The 7,240-nt window shown below is 37.8% G+C and overlaps 1 non-coding gene across 1 annotated transcript; it reads right to left on the bottom strand.

The window, feature by feature from the left end:
* Window positions 1-5,269: 5,269 nt before the first annotated feature.
* LOC128281892 (small nucleolar RNA R71) lies at window positions 5,270-5,376 on the bottom strand. Its single transcript, XR_008272175.1, has one exon. It is a non-coding gene; the product is annotated as a small nucleolar RNA R71 (small nucleolar RNA).
* Between the last annotated feature and the right edge of the window lie 1,864 nt (window positions 5,377-7,240).

Genomic DNA, 7,240 nt, shown 5'->3' with positions numbered 1-7,240 from the left:
ATATGTATAAATGATCTTTTGGCATGTGATGTATAGTTACTTGATGAATGCCTTAATTGTGTATTGGTATTTTGAGTACCAAATGATTGAATTTGAGAATGTCGTATGCATGTTGAATTAGGCACAAATTCTAATAAGTGATTTTGACCATTTAGGTATACTTTGGAGGCATATTTGGTATGTTGTAAAGTAACCTTTGGTATGTGCTTATGGATATCATGTTATATATGTGATAGTGCACGATGTAAACTTGATATTGGATGAATTTAATTGCCCTATTTATGCCATGGTTGTTTGTGCATTGTTGAATTTTGGTTGGCATCACTTTGGGTGAGGAAAATGGCTTGTAAAATAGCCTATTTTTTTCCACACGGGCAGAGACACGAGCATGTGTCTCAGTCATGTATGACACACGGCCTGGTGACACGGCCATGTGTCCCCTGATACTTCATTAGAAACCAAGCCAGTAGCTTCACACGACCTAACACATAGGCGTATGGCTTGGCTGTGTGGCACAAGTCAGTATACCTTCCAGTTTTCACACGACTTTGCACATGGCCTGGCACAAGGGTGTGTGAGGCCATTTCGAAGGGTATATGGCTTGACACACGGGCGTGCGGTCTGGTCGTGTGACCCAAGTTAGTGATTTACATGGTGTTGGACACGAGCTGAGACACGGCCATGTGATCCCATTTCGAATGCCCACACGGCCTGAGACACGGGCGTGGCCCTTGACTGTGTGAGACAGACGGCCTAGACACACGGGCGTGTGTCCCTTGCACTTTGAAAATTTTCCATGATTTCTTCAAAAATTTCTTAAGTACTTGATTTAATCCCGAACCACCTTTAAAGTCTATTTTGGGCCTCGAATGCTCATATTAGGGACCATATGAGTGATTATGAATGGTTTTTGTTTTGAATGATAATTATTTATGTAATACTTGGTTTTATAAGTTATAAGTCAAGTAATACTCCGTAACCCTATTCCGACATTAGATACAAGTTAGGGGTGTTACATTTAGTTATATCAGAGCTATGGTTTAGTCAATTCTCAGACTAACTTAGCATATGTGTCTAGCTATACATGCCATTTTATAACTTGTGATAGTGTAACATCTTCTGATTGTTAAAAAACATCATGTTTTTCATGCGAAATTGAGCAAACTCCAATGATGTTGAAAGTATTATGCCAGCCTCTGTTCATGGAGTAGGGCCATCTAGTTTGAGACCCGTATCTAAGGGTCATAGAAAGGAGGCCAAAGAAGCCTTCTTCCAAATTATGAATGAGTGGTTTTCTGAGTTTGTCCGAACAAATATGGCTGTTCAACAACCTCCATCCCCACCTTTTCCCCAACTAGTTCTGGTAGCTTCTCATGTTCTGGAACCTGTACGTTTAAGGAAACTGCCTGTTGATAAAATTCAAAAGCATGGGGTCGAAGAGTTTAGAGCTACAGTTGATGATGATCCTAAGAGAGGCGAGTTTTGGCTAGAGAATACGATTTGGGTATTTGATGAGTTTTTGTGTATAACAACAGACTGCATTAAATGTTCTGTTTCTCTTCTGAAAGATGTCGCATATCAGTGGTGGAGCATATTAATATCTGTAGTGCCGAGAGAATGGGTCACGTGCGAATTCTTTCAAACTGAGTTCAGGAAAAAGTTCATAAGACAGTGATTTCTTAATAAAAAATGCAAGGAATTTCTAGAGTTGAAATAAGGTCGTATGGCCGTAACCGAATATGAAAGAGAATTCATGAGACTGAGTAAATATGCTTGAGAGTGCATCTCTATTGAGGAAATTATGTGTAAATGGTTTGAAGACGGGTTGAATGAAGACATTAGGCTTTTAGTTGGGATTCTTGAACTGAAAGAATTTGTTGTATTAGTGATAGAGCACACAAAGCCAAGGATCTTAGTAAAGAAAATAGAAGAGCCGATTCTGAGGTTAGAGATTCGAGAAAGAGGTCAATAGGTAAATCATGTCATTCATCATCAAAGAAATCAAGGGATTCTTATAACCGTTTGACTGCTTCAGTGGGGTATTCCAACAAAGATCATGGGAAGCAACACACGAGTCTAAAAGCTCAAGCCACTTCAGTATCAAGTGTTGGTAGTGTCAAAACCAACAAACTTGAGTGTCAGCAATGTGGAAGACGGTATTTTGAAGATTGTTGGATGAATAATAAAGCCTGTTTCAGATGTGGCTTGTAGGAGCATTTTATTTGTGATTGTCCTGAGTTACCTGAGAAAGACAAACTTTCGACTTCAAGACTGAGTAATACAGTTGCCAAAGAGAGACCATCTCGAAATACTAGAAATATGAATAGTACTAAAAGTGCAACAAAGAATTCTGCTATGAGATTCGAGACACGAGCACCAGCCAGAGCTTATTCAATTCGTGCTTGTGAGGATGCATCGGCACCAGATGTTATCACTGGTACTTTTTCTCTTTATGACACTGATGTAACTACTTTGATTGATATTGGATCGACTTATTCATATGTTTGTACGAATTTAGTGTCTAGTAAGAATTCACCTATTGAGTCCAATAAATTTGTGATTAAAGTATCGAACCCCTTAGGCCAGTATGTTCTAGTTGACAAAGTTTGCAAGAATTGTCCTTTGATGACTCAAGGTTACTGTTTTCCAGCCGATTTGATGCTTTTACCATTTGATGAATTAGATGTAATATTGGATATGAATTGGTGACTCTGCATGATGCTGTTTTAAACTGTAGATGAAAGACTATTGAGTTGAAATGTCAGAATAGTGAAATTCTTCATATTAAATCCGATGATTTGTATAGTTGCCTATTATGATATCAGCTATGCTAGCTCAGAAATATGTGAGGAAGGTTGCGATGCCTATCTTGCTTATGTATTGGATACAAAAGTGTCTAAATCGAAGATTGAATCAGTGTTAGTGGTTTATGAATATCCAGATGCGTTTCCAGAAGAATTACCCAGGTTTCCACCGATCAGAGAGGTTGAATTTGCTATTGAGTTAGTACCGAGAACATCACCGATGTTAATAACTCAGTTGAAAGAGTTGAAAGCTCAGTTGTAAGAGTTAACGAATAGAGGTTTTGCACGACTGAGTTTCTTGCGGTGTACCGATTTTATTTGTAAAGAAGAAAGATGGATTGATGAAGCTGTGTGATAAACCATAATTTATACATATTTTTACCTCATGCTTAGCATATTTTTTGATGAATTATCCTTAGATTTGGTGAATTCGATGCTCCTAATCCTTTAATTTCATGTTTTATACTTAGGTGAGCAGAGAAGAGTAAAAAGAGCGAGAAATGGGATGAAAATGGAGAAAATGGACCAACATGGGAAATCAACATGGCCTGGACTTCCTCACACGGGTAAGCCAGACGGCCGTGTCCATTTGGTAGAATCGAAGCACGACTTACACGGGTAGACCACACGCCCGTGCCTATGTAACAGCCTTGAACACGGATTGAAGAAATCACACACGGGCTGAAGAAATCACACACGGGCGTGTCCCTGTTGAGCCCAAGCTTAGTTCTATTCGGAAAAGGCCACTTTTGAGAGTTCTTAAGCATTCTAAACCTATATAAACACCCCAGAGGAGGATTAAAGGAGACACACAGGGTAGGAGGTAAGGAATTACTCAAGGAAAGCCGATTGATCCATCTCAAAAACTGGATTCATCGTCAAGACTGAAAATCTCCCTTCAATTTCCTTCAGGAGTTTTGAATTTTCTTTATGTTTTGTTATCTTTATTCTTTTGAGATGTTTTCTTTCATAATTATGAATTAAACCCCCTAAATACCTACGGGGAATGAAACCTAAGACAGATCTTGTTATTATTATCTGAATTGTATGATAAATATTTGACTTGTTCTTAATTATGTGTTCTTAATTCTTGTTTTAATATTCCAGGATATTGATTCAAGTTATTGCACTTATTCAGAGGAGCAAAAGTCCCTGACTAAGAGTAAATTTATCGTAATTAAGTGGAGTTAATTTCACGCCTAGAGATAGGGTGACAAGATTTTTTCGGATTAGGGTGAAACCTAATAATGGAGTCCATAGATCAAGTTAAGGAAACAATAGAGTGTTAATTAGAAAGATATTTCAATTAATCAACCTAGGGTTAGACATTCGTAGTCTCGAGAGAGATAATAATATAACTTAGGGATTTCTACGGATCAAGTCAAATGAATAAATCGTCTGATTCAGAGTAAAATAACAAGTGAAGTCTAGGAGGATTTTTCCTTGGGTATTGTCTTAATCAATCGAGTTTTCCCAAAAGCTTTTTCCCAATTTTCTCTCTGTGCACCCTTAGTTTAGTTAATTAGTTTAGATAAACAAATCCCTTAATTTTTAAGCTAGATAATAAAAAGAAAGTAATTACTAGTACTCTTGGTTCCTTTGGGTTCGACAATCCGGTCTTGCTAAAGCTATACTACTGTTCGATATGTACAGTTGCCTTCATCGTGATAATAGGTAGTTTCAAGAACGATTAATTATAAATTTTCAAAACTTATCGCGACGAGCATATCAAGTTTTTGGCGCCGTTGCTGGGGAACTAAGATATTAGGAACACTCGATTTTTATTACTTTAGCTATTTTGCTTTATTTGCAATTTAAATTTAATTTTTTATTTTCTTTTCTAATTTTCTCTTTTATTCGGTTCTGGCAGGTTTTTTTATAGTGTATGACTAGAAGAAACCCGTCGAGACCATTACTTTTTGATAGTGAGATCAATCGCACAGCTTGTAGAAACCGAAGAGAAATAAGGTGAAGCTTATGATACACAGAGGAAGAGCAAGAGGACGATATTCAAACCACAACTGAGGAGATGGCTGAAAATCAGGAAAATTCGCTACCTCCGTGATTCTTTGCGATCCGAAGAATCGAGAATCTGCTCGCGCACTATGTATGATTATGCTAAACTGAATTTAACAGGAATTGAGTCAAGTATAGTTAGGCCAGCTATTGCTGCAAATAATTTTGAACTAAAACCTAACACGATTCAAATGATACAGCAATTTGTTCAGTTTGATGGTTTGCAGGATGAGGAGCCAAACAATCACTTGGGGAATTTTCTGGAGTTTTGCGACACATTTAAAATCAATAGCATTTCTGATGATGCCATTCGCCTTCGGTTGTTTCCCTTTTCGTTGAGGAACAAAGCAAAACAGTGGTTGAACTCATTACTACGAGGGCTAATCACTACTTGGGAACAAATGACCGAAAAATTTTTACTTAAATATTTTCAGCCGGCTAAAACGGCTAAATTAAGGAATGATATCTCTTCTTTTGTGCAAATGGATCTAGAGACACTCTATGATGCATGGGAGAGATACAAGGACCCCTTGAGAAGATGCCCTCACCATGGGCTGCCCTTATGGTTGCAGGTTCAAACATTTCACAATGGCCTGAATCCTTCGACTAGACAGATGATTGACACAGCTACTGGTGGGACTATCAATAACAAAACACCTGAAGTGGCTTACGAATTTATTGAAGAGATGTCACTGAATAACTATCAGTGGCAAGTCATGAGAACAAAGCCGACGAAAGCAGCTAGTGTTTTCAACCTCGATGCGGTTACTATGCTATCTAACTAGGTAGAACTCTTAAATAAAAAGATTGACGGTTTGTGTAGTTCTACTCAGGTACATCTAGTGATGAGGTGTAATTCAAATGGAGGAGGAGTACACACGGAATACCAATCCTTCAACCCTAGCAACGAGGAGGAACAAGTCCAATATATGGGTAACAATAATTCTAGACCTCAAAATAACCCATACCGTAATACCTATAATGCAGGTTGGAGGAACCATCCCAATTTCTCGTGGGGTGGTCAAGAAAATCAAAGGCCATAACACCCTCCGGGTTTTCAACAACCACCTTACCAGTAGGAAAAGAAGCCTAACCTTGAGGAGATGCTAACAAAGTTTATCTCGGTGTCGGAAACTCACTTTCAGAATACCAAAATAGCACTTAAGAATTAGCAAGCATCGATCCAAGGGCTCGAAATTCAGATAGGGCAGCTTGCTAAATTGATTTCAGAAATACCACCAAGAAGTCTACCTAGTAACACTGAACCCAATCCAAAATAGCATGTGAAAGCAGTTACACTAAGGAGTGGGAAAGCGTTAGCTGAATCTAAAAAGAAGCTACCACAAGAAGCTGATAGAAATGAAGGAGAGGAAGTAAAACTCGAAAATAATCCAATGCCAAAGGAATATAAACTGCCAATCCCATATCCAGCAACGTTGAAGAAAGACCGCATGGATGCACAATTCGGTAAATTTCTTGAACTTTTCAAACAACTGCATGTTAACTTATGTTTTGTTGAAGCTATATCACAGATGCCTCCATATGCAAAATTTTTAAAAGAGCTTCTAACAAACAAAAGGAAATTTGAAGACCTATCTATAGTGGACTTAATGAGGAATGCTCGGCCATACTCCAGAATAAACTACCAACCAAACTAAAAGATCTAGGAAGTTTTACTATTCCCTGCTTAATTAGTAGTTTGAATGTTGATAAGACACTAGCTGATTTACATGCTAGCATTAATTTGATGCCATATAAAATGTTTAAACAACTTGGTCTTAGGGAACCTAAACGTACTAGGATGAGTATTCAATTAGCTGATAGATCTGTTAAATATCCTAGGGGAATTATAGAGGATGTACTTGTAAAAGTCGATAAATTTATATTCCCGGTTGATTTCGTTGTGCTTGACATGGATGAGGATATTGAAGTGGTTTTAATCTTAGGTCATCCATTTTTAGCCATTGCTAGGGCTATTATTGATGTGGGTGATGGTAAATTTGTACTTAGAGTAGGTGACGAAGAGATTAACGTTAAAATTAATGATGCCATGAAATTTTCTAGGGAACAGGATGACGTACTCATGTTATTTTATTGACTTTATTGATCATGCTACTAAAGATTCTTTTCAGGAAATCATACATAAGGACAAGTTGGAATTGTGTCTTGCCCAAAGAGAGGAGGGGGATGATAATTCTGAGATAGGAACTGAACTGAATCCCAATGAACCCTTCCCAAGACCAGCAGAATATGAGGGTATTAAGGTAAACGATGAACCTAAGCAAAAATCCTCTATTGAATAACCTCCCAAACTAGAACTTAAACAATTACTGAATCACTTGGAATATGCATTCCTTGGAAATAACTCTACATTACCGGTAATCATTGCATCTAACTTGCAACCCAAAAAGAAAGAGGAA

Source organism: Gossypium arboreum, chromosome 1 (assembly GCF_025698485.1).
Source record: "Gossypium arboreum isolate Shixiya-1 chromosome 1, ASM2569848v2, whole genome shotgun sequence".
Lineage (NCBI taxonomy): Eukaryota > Viridiplantae > Streptophyta > Magnoliopsida > Malvales > Malvaceae > Gossypium > Gossypium arboreum.
Note: the sequence above shows the minus strand (reverse complement) of the source record. Positions and strands in the feature narration are given on the sequence as shown.